General features: G+C 47.4%; 1 protein-coding gene across 1 annotated transcript in view; it reads left to right on the top strand.

Annotated features, from left to right (window-relative positions):
• Positions 1–23,040, top strand: part of NKAIN4 (sodium/potassium transporting ATPase interacting 4) — a 97,362-nt gene that overhangs the window by 584 nt on the left and 73,738 nt on the right. The window lies entirely within an intron of this gene.

The raw sequence follows: 23,040 nt of genomic DNA, 5'->3' as shown, positions 1-23,040 counted from the left end.
GGGACGGCAGAACATTGCTATTACTACTACTACTACTACTTTGGAACACAGGCAGGACCGTGTTGCTGCAGCTGTCTTGTTTGTGGGCGTCCTAGAGGCACCTGGTTGGCCAGTGTGTGAACAGACCGCTGGACTTGATGGGACCTTGGTCTGATACAGCATAGCCCTTCTTTTTCCTCTTCCCCCTCCTCCTCCCCACTTCCTTCCTCCTCCCCCTTCCTCCTCTTCTTCTTCTCCTCCTCCTCCTTCTTCCCCCAAGCCTGCCCTACTCAACCCATGTATATCAGACATCCTGACGGTTTTGTGCAGCACCTGGCGCTCCTCCGGTCTCTCATCATGGTAAACCCTGCCCTGGATTTCCCTCGGCGGGGTGGCTGTAACAGTGCAACCCCCTCCGCTTCGAATGAACCCAAAGCGTTTCCCAGCCCCCGGGAGGAAGTTCCCCAAATGTGTGGTATGTGCTAGACAGCTTGTTCCTCGCTTAGGGCGCAAGGTCATGATCGCTTCACCAGGGTTAGGTTCCCCTACAAGTGCTTTTCAACCACTTTTTAAAATCTTCCCGTCTGGGGGGTTAAAAAGCAGTCAGATAACGGATCTCCGCCCCCCTCCCACACCCTTTCCATGATAGGTGTATAGGTAGTGGTTGTGACTATGGAAACTGGGTGTCGCTCTTATTTAATCCAGATTTTAAAATTGCGATGTGTATATGGTACAACCCAAAAAACAAAACCCATTTAGCCCCCATTCGACTAATCCCAGATTATTTGAACAGTGATAAAAATGTTCTAAAGGCCAGCAAATCCCTAACTCTTTTGAGCATACACCATGGGAGATCAGGTCTTGTGTTAGATTTTCCCTTCTTTTCCTACTTGCGGTCTTTTAATAAGGCATTAACCTCCCCTCTCCACCCCAGTAACAATTAAATAATCACGATGGGTAACCGTGTTTGTCTGCAGCAGTAGAAAAGAGCAAGAGTCCAGTTGCACCTTAGACTAACAACATTTTGTCAGTCTTTAAGGTGCTACTGGACTCTTGCTCTTTTCTGCAGTTAAATAATCCAACTGTGTTCCAAAAACCAGCCAGGTGGAGTCTATGTAACAGGACTGTTGACAGATATCCCCCCCCCCTTCCAGATCCTAATCTGTCAAGTGGAACCTTTGTGACTCACGGAGAAAAGTTCAGGTTTTAATTTATATATATCCTGAGAAACAAAGACGTATTCAGGCCTATTTATGGCACCTCTGATTTTGACAGCTGAGGCCAAACTTCAAAGAGGCTCCAAGCCTTTTGGTGTTAAAATAGGGAGGGCACGCTTTCTTCTGCTTGGGAGATGAAAGGAGTCAATTTATTACAAAAATTAATACGCTTCTCCGAGGAAATGGAGGAGGGACATCCCAAAAGCCCCGAACAAAAGATAGCTTGTTACCAGAATATCCTTCTGGAGCAGGACAGTCTTCCTTAAACCCTTTTCTTCCTTGTCGAATTTGTAGCTGTTACTTAAACATTTGATTTGTTTGGTCTCTTCTAAATTTTAATCCCTGGGAGTTCTTTTAGGATGCTATTTGTTTGAGAGTTTGAAGAAGAAGAGTTGGTTTTTATATTCCGACTTTCTCTACCACTTAAGGGAGACTCAAACTGGCTTACAATCACCTTCCCTTCCCCTCCCCACAACAGACACCCTGTGAGGTAGGCGGGACTGAGAGAGAGTGACTAGACCAAGGTCACCCAGCTGGCTTCATGTGGAGGAGTGGGGAAACCAATCCGGTTCACCAGATTAGCCTCCGCCACTCATGCGGAGGAGCGGGGAATCAAACCCGGTTCTCCAGATCAGAGTCCACCGCTCCAAACCACTGCTCTTAACCACCACACCTCGCTGGCTCTCAGTTTGCAAGAATGGCTCCCTGATTTGGCTCCAGCTGGAATCCGAGGCAGGTTCTGCAGAAACGGGAACGGCCAGATCGTTTATTATTCAAGGAGAGAACCCTTCCAAGTTCCAAGCCCGGTGCCCGACAAATGAGTTATGGATGTGCAAAGCGCCCAAGGTCATAATTCATATCGAGTGTGCATAAGGCTTTATTGAGTGTGCTAATTCGTTTCTCCCCCCCACACCACAGTCCACACATGGAACAAAGTGGGACCTTTGCCAGATTCCCAACAAATAGCTTAAAACATTCTCCGCATAAAAGGCCTAGGGGAGAAAAACAAATTCGGGTCAGAACTGGGACACGGGTGGTGGCAGCTTTCTTTCGCAATCGAGCTTCCCCCTCTGGGCATTCTGCATCTTTTTTTCTTTCTTTCTGGCTGCTGGTCAGAGATAAACAAAGGTTTGGCTGTTTGATACTCCCGGCTGCTTGTAGCTGGAGGTTCCCCTACATGTCAATTTTTAATGGGTGCCAGGGTCTTTCTCGCCTTAAAAGGGCAATGTCCCAGCTGGGCTTTTGTTATTTCCTCCGGTGGGCCCCGGGCTTCTCTCCCTGATCCCACTTCATTTCCAAACAAGCCGTGGGTGTTGCTTTGGAAGGCTCGGTTCAAGTCCAGCAGCACCTTAGAGAAGAAGAGGAGGAGGAGGAGGAGGAGGAGTTGGTTTTTATATGTCGACTTTCTCTACCAACTTAAGGGAAACTCAAACTTAAGGGAAACTACCAACATAAGGGAAACTCAAACCAGCTTACAATCACCTTCCCTTCCGTTCCCCACCACAGACACCCTGGGAGGTAGGTGGGGCTGAGAAAGCTCTAAGACAGCTGTGACTAGCCCAAGGTTGCCCAGCTGGCTTCATGTGCAGGAGTGGGGAAACAAATCCAGTTTCCCCGATTAGTGTCCGGTGCTCATGTGGAGGAGTGGGGAATCAAATGCTGTTCTCCAGATCTGAGTTCCACCACTCCAAACCACTGCTCTTAACCACTACACCACCCCGGCTCTCACACTAAAAGATTATTTGGGAGGGGGAGTGTTGGAGCTTTCGAGCTTCAAAGCTCCCTTCCTCAGATACAAGTTGGACTGGAGATCCTTGATCCCTCCCAATCAGAAGGTGGGAAGGGCGTTCCAAAGAAAGTAGTCAGAAAACAGAGGTTCGGTGCAAAATGTGATCAGCTTGATTAAAGAAGGGGGGAAATGCTTAGGGACAGATCGTGGCTCTCCATTCTGACTTGTATCTGATGAAGGGAGCTTTGACTCTTGAAAGCTCGTACCCTGGAAATCATTTTGGTCCCTAAGGTGCTACTGGACTTGATTTTGCTTTGGAATCATAGAGTTGGAAGGGGTCATGCAGGGCATCTAGTCCAACCCCCTGGTTAATTCAGGATCAGCCTAGAGCATCCCTGACAAGTGCTTGTCCAGCCTCTGCTTAAAAATTGCCAGTCTACTGCAGACCACCATGGGTATTCTCTGAAACTGGGTTGTAAGGACTCAGAGATCTCCATTACTACTCATATCTGCTGAAGGGAGCGTTGGCTTTAGAAAGCTCATACCCTGAAAATCTTGCTGGTCTCTAAGGTGCTACTGGACACAAGTTCATCCGTTCTACTGCGGACCGACATGGCTACCCTCCAAAACTGCTCAGGAAGGGAATGTCTTGAGAGAATCTAGTTGTGAGTTGCTATTCTGAAGCAATATTCCAGCGGAAAGGAAGACCCGGGACATTAAAAAGGATCAATTTAAAGGTTAGCCATGGCAGAAAGGGGGAAGAAGAAGCCTAATCGATTCATCAGTTCATTGACTGGGAGATTGCTAGGTTTTTTTAACCCAAAACAGTGGTGTAACATTTGGAAGGAGGAACACATGAACACACATGAAGCTGCCTTATACTAAATCAGACCCTCGGTCCATCAAAGTCAGTACTGTCTACTCTGACCGGCAGCGGCTCTCCAGGGTCTCAGGCAGGGGTCTTTCACATCACCTTCTTGTCTAGTCCCTTTAACTGGAGATGCCGGGGATTGAACCTGGGACCCTCTGCATGCCAAGCAGATGCTCTACCACTGAGCCACAGCCCCTCCTCAAGATTGTGTATATGTCATCATTCTCTTGTTGGAGGAAATGGTCTGTTGGGATCAAGAGGTCGATCTATATTCATGCTGTCATAAAGGATGCCTTTGCCATGATGACGCATGTAAGTTTACCTAGGGCCAGCGTGGTGTAGTGGCTAAGAGCAGCGGACTCTGATCTGGGGAACCGGGTTGGATTCCCCACTCCTCCACATGAGCAGCGGACGCTAATCTGGTGAACTGGATTTGTTTCTCCACTCCTGCACATGAAGCCAACTGAGTGACCTTGGGCTAGTCACCTACCTCACAGGGTGTCTGTTGTGGGGAGGGGAAGGGAAGGTGATTGTAAGCCAGTCTGATTCTTCCTTCAGTGGTAGAGAAAGTTGGCATATAAAAAACCAACTCTTCTCTTCTTCTTGCTATTTAAATATTATAATTGGCTCTTGTCCCCCAATGTGTGTTCTTGCATGGTTTGGTTCTTCTCTCCCCCCCCCCCCCCACAACTGTGGTCTTCATTTTTGACAAGCGTGGGAGTTCTCTGGTATCCAAGATAGACAAAGAAACTGGCATTTTTCTTTTCTTTCTTTTTTTTTTTTAAAGAGACTCTCTTCTGTGAAGAATCAGCTCGCTCTTTTTGGGGAGGGGGCTCCCCCCCACCAGTTTTGGAGGCTGTTTCCTTAGAGACTTCCCACGGCATTTGCCTCGGAGAAGACGAGGAGGTCAAAAATGCAAAGCTGAGGAATGTCAAAAAGCATTCTCTCTCTGTACACACGCACGCCCTTCTCCCCGAAGGATGAGATCATAACTTATTGGCCAAATTCCCAGTAAGTTACTGGGTGAAACGGTAAGGTTTTGATGCCTTTCCAATGGCGCAGGTCGCTGCGTGACATCATCCGTTCTGGCCGGCGGAACCCCGGGAGTTGGATCCGGCTCAAGACGGGCCCCCGATGAATTGTTCAATGCAAGGAGCGATAGGATGTCCCAAGAACGTTCATGAATTGTAATGAGCTGACCCTTTTCTCTGTTGGATGCTGCTAGGTCTTTTGAACTCTCAGAGTCCTTTGTTCATCTCTTCCATGAGAACAATTTGAAATTGCTTGTGTGTGTGTGGTGGGGGGGAGATATTTCAAAGGCTGCTAAGCAACATTGTCTTACCGTTCAGGTATCTTCTTTAGCATGCACAGCACATAAATCCTGTCTCCCATTTGCCTGGCAGGAGACCCCAGAAGAGCTCCTTCCTGGACTCAGGATTCTTTCCCCTGTTGATTTTTCTCTCATCTTAAAAACTTTATATTAGTGCCGTAGGAGAGTACAGTATGGAGGTGAAGGGTCTGAGATGTGATCCATAAAAATGCTTATATCTCAACTCTGCCTCGAGCTGTCCAGGTGAGCCAATGCAAGCTGCTTATTCCTGGCTTCCCACATGCAAAATGGTGATAATAGGACTGCTATGCCTACCTTACAGGGTTGCTGTAAAGCTCACAATGCACATGGACTGTCTGCATTTTATCATCACAACAACCTTGCAAGGGAGTTTGGGCTGACAGCGGGTGACTGGCCAAGGTCTCCCTTGAGCTTCCATGGCAGAATTCAGAGGCATTAAAAGGGGAGCCATCACCACATCCTAGGGCAGGGAGTGCCACAATTTAACTATGCGTTGTGTGAAGAAATACTTCCTTTTGTCTGTTTTGAATCCCTCACCCTCCAGCTTCAGCAGATGACCCCACTTTCTAGTATGATGAGGGAAGGAGATAGGCTTCTCCCTGTCCACTCTGCATACCATGCATGCATAATTTTATAAACCTCTATCCTGTCTCCCCTTAACCGCCTTCTTTCCAAGCTAAACAGCCCTAAGCATTTTAATCGCTCCTCATAGGGCAGTTGCTCTGCACTAGTAGCCCAAAGTCTGTGGCTAGCCCAAGGTCATCCCGCTGGCTTCGTGTGTAGGAGTGGGGAAACCATCCCGGTTCATCAGATTAGCCACCGCCGCTCATGTGGAGGAGCGGGGAATCAAACCCTGTTCTCCAGATCAGAGTCCACCGCTCCAAACCACCGCCTTTAACCACTACACCGCGCTGGCTCTCTCTTAAGAAATCGGTCTGCCTAAACGTCGGTTTTAACACTGAGCTTTTGAATGCCAAGTGAAAGTCTGGACATCATTTTGCTGCTGCTGTCAGAGTGCCCGGACAGGCTGTTCTCCAATATCGTTTGCGCCAATTAGCTTCAAGAACGAAATCTGGAGATGGGCCCGTCCCTTGGACCTAAGCAGAAAGATGCAGCCAGAGAGCATTCTCGTTTTTCTTTGTTTCCTTCTGTTGTTCTCCACCTTTGCACGTTCTGGGAATGAAGAGATCTTTGGCACCGATCGACGCTGGCCCAGTATACACCGCAGAGGAAATTAAGAGATTGCCTCGGGATACAGGGTGCGGCAACCCGGCAGGCCTCAAGCCGAAAGCTGCTCATTGCTGCTTGGGGTAGGGTGGAGTTGGAAAGGCCAGCTTATAAATATATCAACTGGACCCTGGTGGAAACAATTCCGGCGCTGAAGGGCTTTTGGGGAACGTTAAACTGAAGTTGTATGGCCTGTTAGTCTGACTTTGGGCAGAAGCTTAAGAAGTTCTACTTGGAGCCAAGTCCTGTTTTTTCCCCCCCCATGAGGCTTACTTTGGAAAGGGCTGTGGCTCAGTCTGTAGAGCATCTGCTTGATATGCAGAAGGTCCCAGGTTCAATCCCCGGCATCTCCAGTTAAAGGGACTAGGCAGGCAGGTGATGTGAAAGACCTCTGCCAGAGACCCTGGAGAGCCGCTGCTGGTCTGAGTAGACAATGCTGACTTTGATGGACCGAGGGTCTGATTCCGTATAAGGCAGCTTCATGTGTTCATGTGAAGTTTACATGAGTCGGTGTGATATAACAGTTTGTTTGACAAGGTGCTGGAAGATCTGGGTTCAAGCCAATGGGGTAGATCAACTACCTATAATTGGAATCTTGCCTTCAATGCTTGGGAGGGGGTGTGGTTCAGTGGTAGAGCATCTGCTCGGCACGCAGACGGTCCCAGGTTCAATCTCCGGCATCTCCAGTTAAAGGGACTAGACAAGTAGGTGATGTGAAAGACCTCTGCCTGAGACCCAGGAAAACCGCTGCCTGTCAGAGTAGATAATACTGACTTTGGTGGACCAAGGGTCTGATTCAGTAGAAGGCAGCTGCATGTGTTCCCATGAAAGTGTTCTTTGGGCTGCAGCCAAATTTTGGGAAACTTCTGACCTGAGCACAATTTTGGCACATTTTCCCTCTTTTGTGAAGGAATACATGAAGTATGCAAGTATTATATACCATCAAGTCGCTTCCAACTTATGGCCACCCTATGAATTAACAACCTCCAAAATGTCCTATATTTAACAGCATTGCTCTGGTCTTGCAAACTGAGAGCTGTGGTTTCCTTCATTCAGTCAATCCATCTCATGTTGGGTCTTTCTCTTTTCCTACCGCCTTCAACATTTTCTAGCATGATTGTGTGTGTTTTTCAGTGAGTCTTGGTGGTCTCATAATGTGACTGAAGTATGATAGTCTCATTTTGGTCATTTTGTACAGTTTATTATCCTGGAAATGGATTGTTTTTCCTCATCTATCACCTGAGAATTCCTCCATTTCTGCCTCGATTAACAAATACCCATCATTATAATAGGCAGTGTGTTGGGGTTTTTTTTTTTTTTAATACACTGACTTTCTCTCCCTTTAAGGAGCTTCAAACTGACTTACAATCACCTTTTCTTCCTTTCCTCACAACAGACACCCTGTGAGGTAGGTGAGGCTGAGAGAGTTCAGAACTATGACTGGCCCAATGTCACTCAGCTGGCTTCATGGGAAGGGTGGGGAGAAACCAACCCAGTTCACCAGATTAGAGTCTGCTACTCAAGTGTAGGAGGGGGGAATCAGAATTGCTTCTCCAGATTAGAGTCCACCACTCTTAACCACTACATGACACTGTGTGTGTGTGTGTGTGTACCCAGGGTTTCTATATTGCAAAGACCCCTGGGGTGCAATGTTCACATAATGTATGCGTACACATTGTACGCTATGCAGGTCTGGGGTACACATGAAGCTGCCTTCTTTTTTAATAATTTTTATTGCTTTTTTATAATTAAACAAAAAATAAACAAAAATAAAATCATAATACAATACAAAAAAATACAAAATCACACAGAGAGCACTATTACATCCAAGTGTGGGTGTTGAACGCATGAAGCTGCCTTCTACTGAATCAGACCCTTGGTCCATCAAAGTCAGTATTGTGTACTCAAACTGGCAGCAGCTCTCTAGGGTCTCAGGCAAGGGTCTTTCACATCACCTACCTGCCTAGTCCCTTTAACCGGAGATGCCGGGGATTGAACCTGGGACCTTCTGCATGCCAAGCAGATGCTCTTCCACTGAGCCACGGCCACTCTGCTTGGCATTCAGAAGTTCCTAGGTTCAATCTCTGGCATCTCCAGTAATGATCAAGTTATAGGTGATATGAAAGAACTCTGTCTGAGACCTTGAAGATGCACTGCCAGGCTGAGTAGACAATGCTGACCATGATGGACTGATGGGTCTGATTCAATATAAGGCAGCTTCAGGTGAGGGCAGGACTCCAGCAGCATTATCCTGCCTGAGTTCCACAGCACCTCATATAATAGGCATGCTCCTCTGATCCTGGAGAGAATAAGTATGCATCATAGCTAGTATCCATTTTTACTAGTAGCCATGGATGTTGCCATCTGGATAACAGTCATCAATGAATCTATAGATCGTCCACTGCTTCAGTTCTTACGAAAACTCCTAAATTCCCCTCAATGTGTTGCTGGTGTTACTCTTCGTTCCGAGTTTGGCCAAATGTCACTTGAAGCTAGGGCGTGGTTGGCCGCCTTTAAACTACAGCTTACACTGTGCTTTAGCACTGAGGGGTTCCTAGCTTCTCTGAAGCATGACCCTTTTAAATCCTCATGGCAAAAAATCTTAGATGAGAAACTGGCGTTGTTGGGCTTCTTGCAGGATATGTTATTAGATCTTGGGAAAACTGAAGCTTTTACCAAAATTAAAAAGCGCATTAAAGAGCTCAATTATAACAGCACTACTTTTCGTACTCGTCGCGTCTGTTCATCCCAGTTCTTCGGAAAACCCCTCCACGTGGTCTGCCTGCCTATACATATTATCTGACAACTCCTCGTCTCTGTAGAGCTTTTTGCTTGGCTAGATTGAATGCTAACCCTTCTATGGTAATGCAGGGCAGAATTCTGAATATACCATACTCTGACAGGATCTGCCCTTGCTCTTCTGGCTCTATTGACTCATTAGCCCATGCCCTTTTGGAATGCCGCTTTTACGAGGAACTTCGATCGCGCTATATTTCCCCCCTTTTAATATCCAATGCCTCTGACTGACATAATGCCTTTTTTACTAAGTGATAGGGACCCCAAGGCTACATTGTCGGTGGCAAGATTTGTCTCAATCCTTATATCCCTCCAACACTAGATATATGCTGCTCAAGATCAATTGATCAAGGAGCTTCTAAGGGATAAAAGGAAAAGGAAAGTAGCCATGGATAGCTCTCTCCTCCATGAACATGTCCCCTTCCCTCTTAAAGCCTTCCAAGTTGGCAGCCATCACCCCATCCTGTGGCAGGGAGTTCCACATTTTAACTATCATAAATATCATAAATACTCTCATCACTGAAGGAGCACACTTTGTAATAGCAGGGCTGTGGTGGTAGAAAGTAATACATGAAGACATACATAAGCTGCCTTATACTGAATGAGGCTGTTGGTCTACCAAGGTCGGTATTGTCTACTCAGACCGGCAGTGGCTCTCCAGGATCTTTCACATCACATCTACTACAGAAAGCTTTTAACTGGAGATGCCGGGGATTGAACCTGGGACCTTTTGCATGCCAAGCAGATGCTGCACCGCTGAGCTACGACTCCTCCCTTGTCAAACTCCGTCTTTTTTATTTGTATCTGTAGATATAGACAAGACTGCCAACTTTTACTTTCTGAAATAAATCCTGGCCTTCCTGAGGAAAATGAGTGCAGGCAGAGTCAAGGTTGGACTATCTTTATCTGAAATGGAGCCTGAATTAATCCAACAAGCCAGGGTGTGGATTCTGGAGCACAGAATCTGGACTTTAATGGTCTCCTGGCAGAATCAGATACTGGACCAATCAGTAGAATACCATTTTGTTGGCAACCTGATGATTATATCAAGGGAGATTCTGGCATTACCACCAGCATTTCTCAGAAATATGTTCCAGAAGTCTATAATTGTGCTTGTGAATGCATGTTTTAATCTGATAAGACATGGTCGCCGAGAGCTCAGGAACCCATTCTCCAGCCTTAGGAGAAGAAGCGTTCCCCATATGTCTGAGATGCTTACAAAGCAAGAAGAAGAGGAGGAGGAGGAGGTTTTTATACGTTGATTTTCTGTACCACTTAAGGAAGAATCAAACCGTCTTGCAATCACCTTCCCTTCCCCTCCCCACAACAGACACCCTGTGAGGTAGGTGGGGCTGAGAGAGCTCTAAGAGAGCTGTGACTGGCCCAAGGTCACCCAGCTGGCTTCATGTGCAGGAGTGGGGAATCAAACCTGGTTCTCCAGATCAGAGTTCCCCGCTCCAAACCACTGCTGTCTGTCTGTCTATCTATCGCTACCTCTTTTTAACAATATTATACCCCCATCTCATTTGTTTCAAAGCATTGGGGGGTGTTTGGCTAACTCTCATTTGTGACATTTTGAAGAGGCGGTGGTCTTCTCACACGTAGATAAGAGATTCAGACAATGGAATGAACCAGGGGGGTCACAGAACCAGACACCCCCTCCTGGCTTCCGTTGACATGGTGACGGGAAATATTGCTGCAAGGTGCTTAAAATCATCTCCCTGCATCTAAGTGATCAGTTTAGGGAGCTATCTTCATGTAGGCATATTTACTCAAAAACATCTGCTCAGTGGGGGTTTTATTTGCAAGGCTTCTAGCCGAATCTAATTCTAAACCATAATTCAACTCTGCTCAGAAACATGCTGCATTCAGCGAATCAAACCCACAGGTACTATGGTGCAATGCAGGAATTGCAAAACTAGGGCCCCGAATGGCAAGACAGTTGGGTACTTTGGCAGAAGGGACCAGGTGCTGAAAGGTAGGCCATGGCTCAGTGGTAGAGCATCTGCTTGGCATGCAGAAGGTCCCAGGTTCAATCCCCGGCATCTCCAGTTAAAGGGACTTGGCAAGTAGGTGATGTGAAAGACCCTTGCCTGAGACCCTGGAGAGCCGCTGCCCATTTGAGTAGACAATACTGACTTTGATGGACCAAGGGTCTAATTCAGTATAAGGCAGCTTCATGTGTTCAACACCCACACTTGGAAAGCCTTCCCAAAGCCAGTAAGATGATGAAACGATTGAGAGAAGGTGGTACTGCTATATATGGAAGTGTGATGCAGGACAATCTTGTTTGGCAGAAAGATTGGTTAACTGTTCTGGTTGGACAACACCCCAGTCAGGCATGTATCTACTTCACCCACAAGGGATGCCAGCCTCCAGGGTCATCTAGTCCAACCTCCTTCACAATGCAGGAAATTCACAACTACCTCTCCCCCACACCCCCAGTGACCCCTACTCCACGCCCAGAAGATGGCCAAAATGCCCTCCCTCTCACGAACTGCCTAAGGTCACAGAATCAGCATTGCTGACAGATGGCCATCTAGCCTCCAGGGAAGGAGAGCTTACCACCTCCTGAGGAAGCCTGTTCCACTGAGGAACCGCTCTGTTAGAAAGTTCCTCCTAATGTCTAGACGGAAACTCTTTTGATCTAATTTGAGCCCATTGGTTCTGGTCCGAACATCTGGGGCAACAGAAAACGACTCGACACCCTCCTCTATATGACAGCCCTTCAAGTACTTGAAGATGGTTATCATATCACCTCTCCGTCTTCTCCTCTTCAGGCTAAACATACCCAGCTCCTTCAACCATTCCTCATTCTTACTTGAAAACAGACTTGGTGTTATTGTTTTCCAAACCAGGATTTCTTCCACTGGTTACCAGAGCTGATTCAGACATGATGGTTTCCTTCATAATGTTTCTAGATTAGCCCTCGCCCGTACGTGTTGTAAGCTTTTGCACGTGCAAGGAAACAGTGGCACGGGAAGACTTCCAAGCCTGCAATTCCTTCCACGCACATGAATGAATTTTGAGGTGGTACAGTCCTGAGCAGGGGCTGTACCACATCAGAAATAGAAGAAGAGTTGGCTTTTCTATGCCGACTTTCTCTACCACTTAAGGCAGAATCAAACCGGCTTACAATCACCTTCCCTCCCCACAACAGACACCCTGTGAGGTAGGTGGGGCTGAGAGAGCTGTGACTAGCCCAAGGTCACCCAGCTGGCTTCGTGTGTAGGAGTGGGGAAACGAATCCAGTTCACCAGATTAGCCTCCACCGCTCATGTGGAGGAGAATTTTCTTTTTAATTTTTTTTATTCAATTTTTAAGGGATACAGAAAAAAAGAGGGAAGGGAAAGGAAAAACATATTGGGGGGGGGGAAATAACATTTCATTCCATTCCGTGCCCGTAATGACCCACTTTCACATTCTTACCCCCAACCGTGATCTCTTATAAAAGTACAAAATATAAATAAAAAATCTTACCTCATATTACTTCATTTATATTCTAAATACCATCGATAATCAGTCCACTTTATTTAAAAGCTATTATTTGCTTAAAAACTATTCTATAATTATTATATTTAAACTTCAACACACACATCTCAAAAGTCTCTTAAAAGTCACTTTGACATACGGTGCACCCATTGAAATATAGAACTAACATATAAGGTATTCCATCTAATAATCATTTCGTAATCCCATATAAATATTTAACGGCCTCAATTCTAATACTTTCTCCCATTAAAAACTGTTCCTTAGTATATCTATTGCTTATTTAAAATTGGTTCTCAAATTAGTTATCAAACTACCCGCGATTAACTATATTCAGTGCTGAAGCATATTTATCATAGAATGGTTGCCATTTACATTTACATGCCATTTACATTAGACGATTTCAGATGTGGAGGAGAATTTTCTAACAATTAGAGCGGTTCCTCAGTGGAACAGGCTTCCTCGGGAGGTGGTGAGCGCTCCTTCCCTGGAGGTTTTAAAGCAGAGGCTAGATGGCCATCTGTCAGCAATGCTGAATCTGTGACCTTAGGCAGATCATGAGAGGGAGGGCACCTTGGCCTTCTTCTGGGCATGGAGCAGGGGTCACTGGGGGCATGGGGGGAGGTAGTGCTGAATTTCCTGCATTGTGCAGGGGGTTGGACTAGATGACCCTGGTGGTCTCTTCCAACTCTGTGATTCTATGAGTGGGGAGTCAAACCTGGTTCTCCAGATCAGAGTTCACCGCTCCAAACTAATGCTCTTAACCACTACACCACGCTGGCTCTTTTGAAGGGGCTCTTAATTGGAAGCTGTCATTTCCCCCCCCCCCTGGTTTGCATTCTGTTCTATAGATCCCCCCCCAATCATCCCACACACATCTTCCCATCTGAGCCCCAAGGCACATTTGCTTCTCAAGCGACACCCGCTTTGTCCTGAAAAAGGGCAGCCCGCTGCCCACCAGATGGTGCATAATCCAGATTTATACAGTATGGGCCTTCTGACCGCTTAAAGAGCACGACCCCTTTCCCACAGATTGCCCCATCTGCTGCCTTCACCCCATGCTCTCCCCATCCACCTGCTGGCTGACCAGGTGTCCGATTGATGCAACAGCACTTGGTAGGGTTTTGGACTCTAATGCTGCCAAGAGCCCCTTCCTTTCTTCTTTTAAAACGCCAAGTTGTTTAACAAAAATATCTTACAAAAAATTAGGTGTCATTATTTGTATATAAAGGTAAATGGAAGATGGACAGATGTACCAAACAGGTGTCGTGAACAGGTGTCTGTTTTTATTGGCAGGGAAACAGGATTCGTTTTTTAAAAAAATGTTTGGCAGTTATCAAGAATCAGTGGGATTTCCTGGCTGCTTCTCTCATTGTCGAAGAAGAGTTGGTTTTTATATGCTGACTTTCTCTACCACTTAAGGGAGACTCAAACTGGCTTACAATCACCTTCCCTCCCCCACAACAGACACCCTGTGAGGTAGGCGGGGCTGAGAGAGCTCTAAGAACTGTGACTTGCCCAAGGTCACCCAGCTGGCTTCGTGTGTAGGAGTGGGGAAACCAATCCAGTCCACCAGATTAGCCTCCGCCGCTCATGTGGAGGAGTGGGGAATCAAACCCGGTTCTCCAGATCAGAGTCCACCGCTCCAAACGACAGCTCTTAACCACTACACCACGCTGGCTCACACATGTAATTCGAGGCTGGGGGCCTCCATCCTCCAAGACTGCTTCTCAGATGGATTTTAGAGGTGTGGAGCTCCCCCCTTCTCCCCCTTTGAAAATAATGGGAACTCTATGAAGGATGATTGAGAATTTGGCTCTTTTTTGTAACTTAGAGGAGAATCATAGAATCATAGAGTCGGAAGGGGCCATACAGGCCATCTAGTCCAACCCCCTACTTAATGCAGGATCAGCCTAGTCAGGAGGAGCTCACCATCTCCTTAGGCAACCGATTCAACTGCAGAACAACTAAAAAAAAAATCCTAACATCCAGCCGGTACTTTTCGGCCCGTAATTTAAACCAATTAGTGCGAGTCCTGTCCTCTGCTGCCAACAGGAACAGCTCCCTACCCTCCTAAGTGACAGCCCTTCAAATATTTAAAGAGAGCAATCATGTCCCCCCCCCCCAGTCTCCTCTTCTCCAGATAGAACATTCCCCACTCCCTCAGCCCTTCCATGTAGGGCTTGGTCTCCAGGCCCCTGATCATCCTCATCGCTCTCCATTGCACCTGCCGCAACATCCGATCTGCACCAAAGAATACCAGAGGTCTACACATTTATGCACGGGGTGGGATGTGCACTTCAAAAACTTTTGTAATAATTTCGGATCTGGATTTTGGGTACGGCACTGTTTCCATTGTTCTGATGTTTTGGAAGTCCGCCGCTCATGTGGAGGGGTGGGGAACCAAACTCTCACAGAGTGTGCAGCTCTTAAACACTACACTCCTTACAGTAGAGCCAGCGAGGTGTAGTGGTGAGGAACGGTGGACTCTAATCTGGCAAACTGGGTTTGATCCCCCACTCCTCCACATGAAGCCTGCGCGGTGACCCTGGGCCAGTCACAGTTCTCTCAGAACTCTCTCAACCCCACCTACCTCACTAGGTATCTGTTGTGGGGAGGGGAAGGTGTAAGGCAAACCGGTAAAAGGTAGAGAAAATTGGCATATAAAAACCAACACTACTTCTTCGTCTACACCATGTGTGTTCAGTTCTGGGAATTGGGGTAGAAAGTGCAGTTATTACACACACACACACACACACACACACACACAAAGATCTCAGAGACATGACATTATTCTGAACGCACTTAAAGCAACATATTTTTTAAAAAACTACTTTAGACTTTTACTGGATGGTGGCCAGGTCTTGTTTTTACCTGCTTTTCTGCAGTTTTTTTTTAAATTTACATCGACATATCATGGGATTACATTGCTATTATTTTAGTAATGTTGCTGTGTGTTTACAATATGAACTTCCTCGGATTTCCTTTGGGAAGGAAAAGTGCGCTTATAAATCTTGCAAGGGATCAATAGCGTGGGTGTGCCCGCGCTAATGCTCTTTTCCATGCTGCCAGCATTTGACAGAGTTTGACTCCTGTCAAAGGTATTTGATGGTATTTAGAAGCTGACCCGTGTCAGTATCCAACAGTATTTGGTGATGGTCATGCAATAGTTATATGATGTCTGACCATGTTTGACAGCTGATGGCTTTCGAGGGTTCATACCTTCATAACCCCCCCCCAAAAAAAGCCAGATTTGCTGACACACATAAAGCTGCCTTCTACTGAATTAAGACTCTTAGTCCACCAAGGTCAGTATTGTCTACTCAGGCTGGCAGCAGCTCTCCAGGGTCATAGAATCATAGAGTTGGAAGGGACCACCAGGGTCATCTAGTCGAACCTCCTGCACAATGCAGGAAATTCACAACTACTTCCCCCACACATACACCCAGTGACCCCTACTCCATGCCCAGAAGATGGCCAAGGTGCCCTCCCTCTCATGATCTGCCTACGGTCATAGAATCAGCATTGCTGACAGATGGCCATCTAGCCTCTGCTTAAAAACCTCCAGGGAAGGAGAGTTCACCCACCTCCCGAGGAAGCCCGTTCCACTGAGGAACCGCTCTGTTAGAAAATTCTTCCGCCTACCTCACAGGGTGTCTGTTGTGGGGAGGGGAGGGGAAGGAGATTGTAAGCTGGTTTGAGTCTCCCTTAAGTGGTAGAGAAAGTCGGCATATAAAAACCAACTCCTACTCCTCCTCCTCCTTTTCTTCAGCATTTCCTGCTCTGACTGGCAGCTACTCTCAGGCAGAGAACGGTCTCCTACATCACCTGATACATGAGAGATTTTTTTCAGTTGGAGATGCCAGGGATCAAACTGGGGAACGTCTGCACACAATGTAAATCATATCCTCTGTGCCACAGCATGTGCCCTAAGCATACATAGTGCCTTCTACTGAGTCAGACACTTAGGAACTCCTGGGCCAAACTCCTGGTTCATGGGAACCAGAATGAGCACAGGAATTTCCCTTGTTACCTCTCTGCATGGTCCCCTCTGACCAGAAGGATCTCAGGCAGAGAAAGGGTCTTTTCCCAGCCCAGGAGATCCTTTGCAGTGGAGATGACTGAAACTGAATTTGGGACATTCAACAGGCAACATATGGGATCTGCTGTTGGGCTATGTCTGTTCCCCATAAGGTAGCTGAGCACATGGAAATAGAGACATGAGCACAGGAGTGTATATGTCCCATGTGCACAAATCTGGATCTGGGGTATTGTAGGAAACTGTTGGGGCTAGGGTTGCCAACTCTGGGTTGGAAATTCCTGGAGATTGGAGAGATGGAGCCTGGGGAGGGCATGGTTTAGGGAGGGACCTCAGTGGGGTATAGAGCTGTAGAATCTACCCTCCAAAGCATCCATTTTCTCCAGGGGAACCGAACACATGAAGCTGTCTTATACTGACTCAGACCCGTGGTCCAGCAAAGTCAGTATTGTCTACTCAAACCGGCAGCGGCTTTCCAGGGTCTCAGGCGGAGGTCTTCCACATCACCTACGTGCCTCGTCTCTTTAACTGGAGATGCTGGGATTGAACCTGGGACCTTCTGCATGCCAAGCAGATGCTCTACCACTGAGCCACAGCCCCTCCCCTATCACCTGGGGTTCAGTTGTAATTCTGGGAGCTCTTCAGCTGACACCTGGAGGTTGGCAACCTTAGTTTGAGACCTCCACCCACATAATACTTGGCTGTGAATTATGTGGCTGGCGGCCAGAGGGGAGAGGCATGCTAATGGAGTTTGGCCTTCAGCAACTGTCCAGGACAAGGAAGTGATTGTGTGTCTCCCAGCAGATTAATAATGCCCCCTTTGTTTCATTTCCTAGATGACAGTTGATACTGCCAGCACTGGGATCTATTTGGTGGCTAAATATACGTTTTCAGTCGGTGAACGGGGATGGAGAAAATGGTCAAACAGACTGTTGGGGAGGAGAGGAAAGAAGGCAGCCCAGTTCATTTCTGCCTAAGATTTAATTCTCCTGGCTAGGTCTCCTTGCTGGTCCCTTGGCAATGAAGTCTGTTGTTCAAATGTACTGCAACATGGGTCGAGGTGATGATTCACCACCTCCTTCAAAATGCCTTGAAAACAATGACCCACTGGTTGTGGGAACAGACCTGCACTGGAAATAAAGGTAAAGGTAGTCCCCTGTGCAAGTACCGGGTCATTACCAACCCATGGGTTGACGTCACATCCTGACGTTTACTAGGCAGACTTTGTTTACAGGGTGGTTTGCCAGTGCCTTCCCCAGTCATCTTCCCTTTACCCCCAGCAAGCTGGGTACTCATTTGACCGACCTCGGAAGGATGGAAGGCTGAGTCGACCTTGAGCCGCCTACCTGCAACCGACTTCTGTCGGGATCAAACTCAGGTCGTGAGCAGAGCTTTTGACTGCAGTTTACCACTCTGCGCCCAGGGGCTCTGGAAATATGTGTGTGTTAAGTGCCGACCAGTCACTTCCGACTCATGGCAACCCTATGAATCAATGTCCTCCAAAACTTCCTATCCTTAACAGCCTTGCTTGGGTCTTGCAAACTGAGGGCCGTGGCTTCCTTTATTGAGTCAACCCATCTCTTGTTGAGTCCTCCTCTTTTCCTGCTGCCTTCAACTTTTCCTAGCATGATTATCTTTTCCAGTGACTCTTGTCTTCTCATAATGTGACCAAAATACGATAGCCTCAGTTTAGTCATTTTAGCTTCTAGGATCGGTTCAGGCTTGATTTGATCTAAAACCCACTGATTTGGTGGGGTTGCTTTTTGGGGGGGCCGTCCACAGTATCCGTAACACTCTCCTCCAAAATATAGTCAGATCCAAATTCCGTGGCTCTTTGAGTCATGTCCATTGAGTGGACAGCTTTCTTGTGTAAATCCTCTCACACAGGTGGTGGGGTTGAGGGTAGTGCTGCCAAGTCTGGGTTTTTCTCCCAAAAGATGAGAACTTGGGGGCGCTGACTGTAACCGATGGGCAACAGATTCAAGACAGACAAAAGGAAACACTGATTTACTCAGGGAGTAATTGAATTGCAGAATACACTGCTATTGAATGTAGTAATGCCTACAAGAATAACAGCTTTCAAAGGGGATTAGGACAGATTAATGGAGGGGAGGTCAACTGGCTACCTGTCAAAGGGATGAAAGGGAACCTCCATGCCTGGAGAAAGTATACCTCTGAATATTATTGCTAAGAGGTAATGTCAAGGGGAAGGGCCTTGGCCTATAGGCTCTCTCTGTTGGTCCTCCAGGGCAACCGGTTGGCTATTGTTCAAAGGAGGATTAGATGGAGCACTGCTCTAACCCAGCAGGACACCTCTTTTGTTCTTAGGAGTCCATGTAAGACTCCCCATGCAAGTAAAGGAGGGCATAGTAGCGCAGGGCAGGGGACGGTGGCTCAGTGGCAGAGCATCTGCTTGGCATGCAGAAGGTCCCAGGTTCAACCCCCGGCATCTCCAGTTTAAAGGACCCGGCAGCATTGTGGGAGAGTGGGAGGCCTGGAGAAATTACTGTGAAAATGAATTGCAAATGGGGAAGTTTGAGGGTTTTTCTTTATAATATTATAAAAAAAAAAAAAAAGGACCCGGCAGCAGATGGTGTGAAAGACCTCAGCCTGAGGCCCTGGAGAGCCACTGCCAGTGGACCGATGGTCTGATTAATTCAAGGCTTCAAGTGTTCAGGTGTATTTATGTTGTCACCAGCACAGGCCCAGGAAGTGATGGGTATACCCAGCTTGAAGTGACAGAGGCCTTTTATGCAGGGGTGTTTCCCCGTGGTCACCCCCACCGACTGCTTCGGGGCTTCCTTTTGATTATGCATGCCATTTCCACCCGTCGGAGGTTGCCTCGCCCTCCCCACACGTTTCCCCCACATTTTCCAGATTCTGGCTAACACAGCATCTGGAAAACACGGGCAAAATGCGCAGGGAGAGCGGGGCAACCTCTGACAGGCAGAAAAGGCATGCATAATCAAAAGGAAGCCCTGAAGCAGTGGGAGGGGGGAAGAACTCAGGGAAACGTCCCTGCACAAAAGGCCAAAGTAATTTCAACTGCCTCTGAGCTTGGGTTGCCAACCTCCAGGTGGGGCCTGGAAATCTCTTGGCGTTACGGCTGATCTCCAGACTGCAAAGACCAGTTCCCCCAGAGAAAATGGCTGTCTGGGATGGTAGATTCTTTGGTGCTATACCTAGGTTTGCCAACCTCCAGGTAGTTAGCACAGGACTGGCTGAAATAACTACTGGATAACAATCTAGTAAACAAGTGTATTAAAGTGCATAAAGTGAAATAAATACATATATATATATATACTACAATATCTTAGTCCAAATAGTACCATTTGGACTGTCTAAGATATTGTTGTATATATATGTATTTATTTCACTTTATGCACTTTAATACACTTGTTTACTAGATTGTTGTCCAGTAGTTATTTCAGCCAGTCCTGTGCTAACTTCCTAACCTGTGGTAGCAGTACAGTGGTGTTAATTTTGGTTGCTCAACCTCCAGGTAGTAGCTGGAGATCTCCTGCTATTACAACTGATCTCCAGCCAATAGAGATCAGTTCACCTGGAGAAAATGGCCGCTTTGGCAATTGGACTCTATGGTGTTGCAGTCCCTCCCCAAACCCCGTCGTCCTCAGCCTCCACCCCAAAACCTCCCTCTAGTAGCAAAGAGGAACCTGGCAACCCTAGCTATACCCTACCGAGGTCCCTCCCCTCCCCAAACATCTGCACATGTCCAGTAGGGTTCTCAACCTCGAGGTACTAGCTGGAGATCTCCTGCTATTAAAGCTGATCTCCAGCCAATAGAAATCAGTTCCCCTGGAGAAAATGGCCGCTTTGGCAATTGGACTCTATGGCATTGAAGTCCCTCCCCTCCTCAAACCCCACCCTCCTCAGGCTCCGCCCCCAAAATCTCCTGCCGGTTGCAAAGAAGGACCTGGCCACCCTAGTGCCCAGAGACATCCTTCTTGCCACTTTGGATATTCCAGGGCCAAAGCCCAGAACTGGTAACAAATAAGCTGGTTTAAAACAAAACTGGTTTAAAATTAAGCTCTTTAAATCTTCCCCCCACCCTTCCTTGCGAGGCAGCGACGACGCTGCGGTGTTTGTCCCCCTTGCGCTCTTTGAAAAGAGTCGATTGTCTTTTGAATAAAACATGAGGCAGCTGATGGGGAGGCCGGTTAGCGGGGGACAGCGAGGAGGACGGGGGGGGGGACGCACACGAGGGATCATTGTGTGCCGAAACTTAATTGGAGTGTTTGTTGGTCGGAGTCCAGGAAAGCATACATAATAATGGACTCTGGAGTGGAGTGAGCTGTTGAGCGAGCATGGGAAAACCGAAAACAAGTTACCGGGGATGACAGGGGAGATAAATGATGGTCTTCATTGAATAAGCTGTACTTAAGAAACGCTGCATAAATATTAGCGGTTACGCCGCTGTGTCTCTCCGCTTCTCGGAGAGGCTTGCTAAAGATTGCACGCGAAGGCCTGTTGCAGTATTTCAGTCCCTCAATAAAGCCAGCCGAGCCACCTTTCGGACAGAGGCAGTGTGGGCATGCCTGGTGCGGAGAGTACACCGAAAGGAACACAGCAAACTGGCTGGAAGTGCTCGCAAACAGACAAAATGCTCGATGAAAAATCAGTTCTCTGCTTGCATCCGGGTTTGATCCCCCACTCCTCCACATGAGCGGCGGATGCTAATCTGGTGAACCGGGTTGGTTTCCCCACTCCTACACATGAAGCCAGCTGGGTGACCTTGGGCTAGTCACAGCTCTCTCAGCCCCACCTATCTCACAGGGTGTCCATTGTGGGGAGGGGAAGGGAAGGTGATTGTAATCCGGTTAGATTGTCCCTTAAGTGCTAGAGAAAGTTGGCATATAAAAATCAACTCTTCTTCTTCTTTGAAATGAGGCCTCCAGAACTTCACACAATATTCCAGATGCAGCCTGACCAATGCGGTATACAGCAGGGGAACCCCAGGTACCACCTGGAGGCTGGCATCCCTAACTGTATCTGATACCTGGTCCATCAAGTTCAGTCACTCAGACAGGCAGCAGCTCTCCAGGTTCTCAGACAGAGGTCTTTCACACCACCTGCTGCCTGGTCCTTTTAACTGGAGATGCCGGGGATTGAACTTGGACCTTCTGCATGCGTTTTGCATGTGTTTTCCAGATGCTGTTTTAGCGAGAATCCGGACAATGTGAGCAAAAAGTGCAGAAACATGGGGAGGGAGTGTGGCAACCTCTGACAGTCAGGACAGGCACGCATAATCAAAACGGGGCACTGGAGCAGTTGGTGGGGGTGACCATGAGGGAAACGGCCCTGCACAAATGGCCAAAGGCTTCGTGTCAGTTCTGCAGGGTGGATTTCTGCTTATTCACTTATTGACGTTATTTCAAGCCTGCCTTTCTCACTGAGACTCAAGGCAGATGACACAGGGGAAGTTGTCACAATCAACAGGATGGGGCATCCACTAAGCAAAGTCGAAGGATAAGGATTGCAGGGATCTGAAACAAAGCATGAACACTGACGTGACATAGAACCATAGAGTTTGAAGGAACCACCAGGGTCATCTAGTCCAACCCCCTGCACAATGCAGGGAATTCCAAACTACCTCCCCCCACACACACCCAGTAACCCCTACTCCATGCCCAGAAGTTGGCCAAGATCTCTCATCATCGGCTTAAGGTCATAGAATCAGCATTGCTGACAGATGGCCATCTACCCTCTTCTTAAAAACCTCCAGGGAAGGAGAGCTCACCACCTCCCCAGGAAGCCTGTTCCGCTGAGGAACCGATCTGTGTGTGTAAAGCGCCTTCAAGTTGCAGCCGACTTATGGCGACCCCTTGTTGGGGTTTTCATGGCAAGAGACTAACAGAGGTGGTTTGCCAGTGCCTTCCTCTGCACAGCAACCCTGGTATTCCTTGATGGTCTCCCATCCAAAGACTAACCAAGGCTGACCCTGCTTAGCTTCTGAGATCTGACAAGATCAGGCTAGCCTGGGCCATCCAGGTAAGGGCGAGGAACTGCTCTAACTGTTAGAAAATTCTTCCTAATGTCTAGATGGAAACTCTTTTGATTTAATTTCAACCTGTTCTGGTCCGACTTTCTGGGGCAACAGAAAACAACTCGGCAGAAAACATCCTCTATATGACAGCCCTTCAAGTACTTGAAGATGTTAAACATGTGCTGGAGAGCCAGTGTGGTGTAGTGATCAGAGCAGCGTTTTTCAACCTTTTTACCCTTGCAGAACCCTTGAAATAATATTCGTTTCTCAGGGAACCCCTACATATGATTACATATGATTTACATGTGATTTACATATGATTAGCCTATTCATCACTA

The sequence above is a fragment of the Euleptes europaea genome, chromosome 2 (assembly GCF_029931775.1).
Source record: "Euleptes europaea isolate rEulEur1 chromosome 2, rEulEur1.hap1, whole genome shotgun sequence".
Classification (NCBI taxonomy): Eukaryota; Metazoa; Chordata; class Lepidosauria; order Squamata; family Sphaerodactylidae; genus Euleptes; species Euleptes europaea.
The sequence above is the reverse complement of the archived record's forward strand: the minus strand, read 5'-3'. Positions and strand labels throughout refer to the sequence as shown.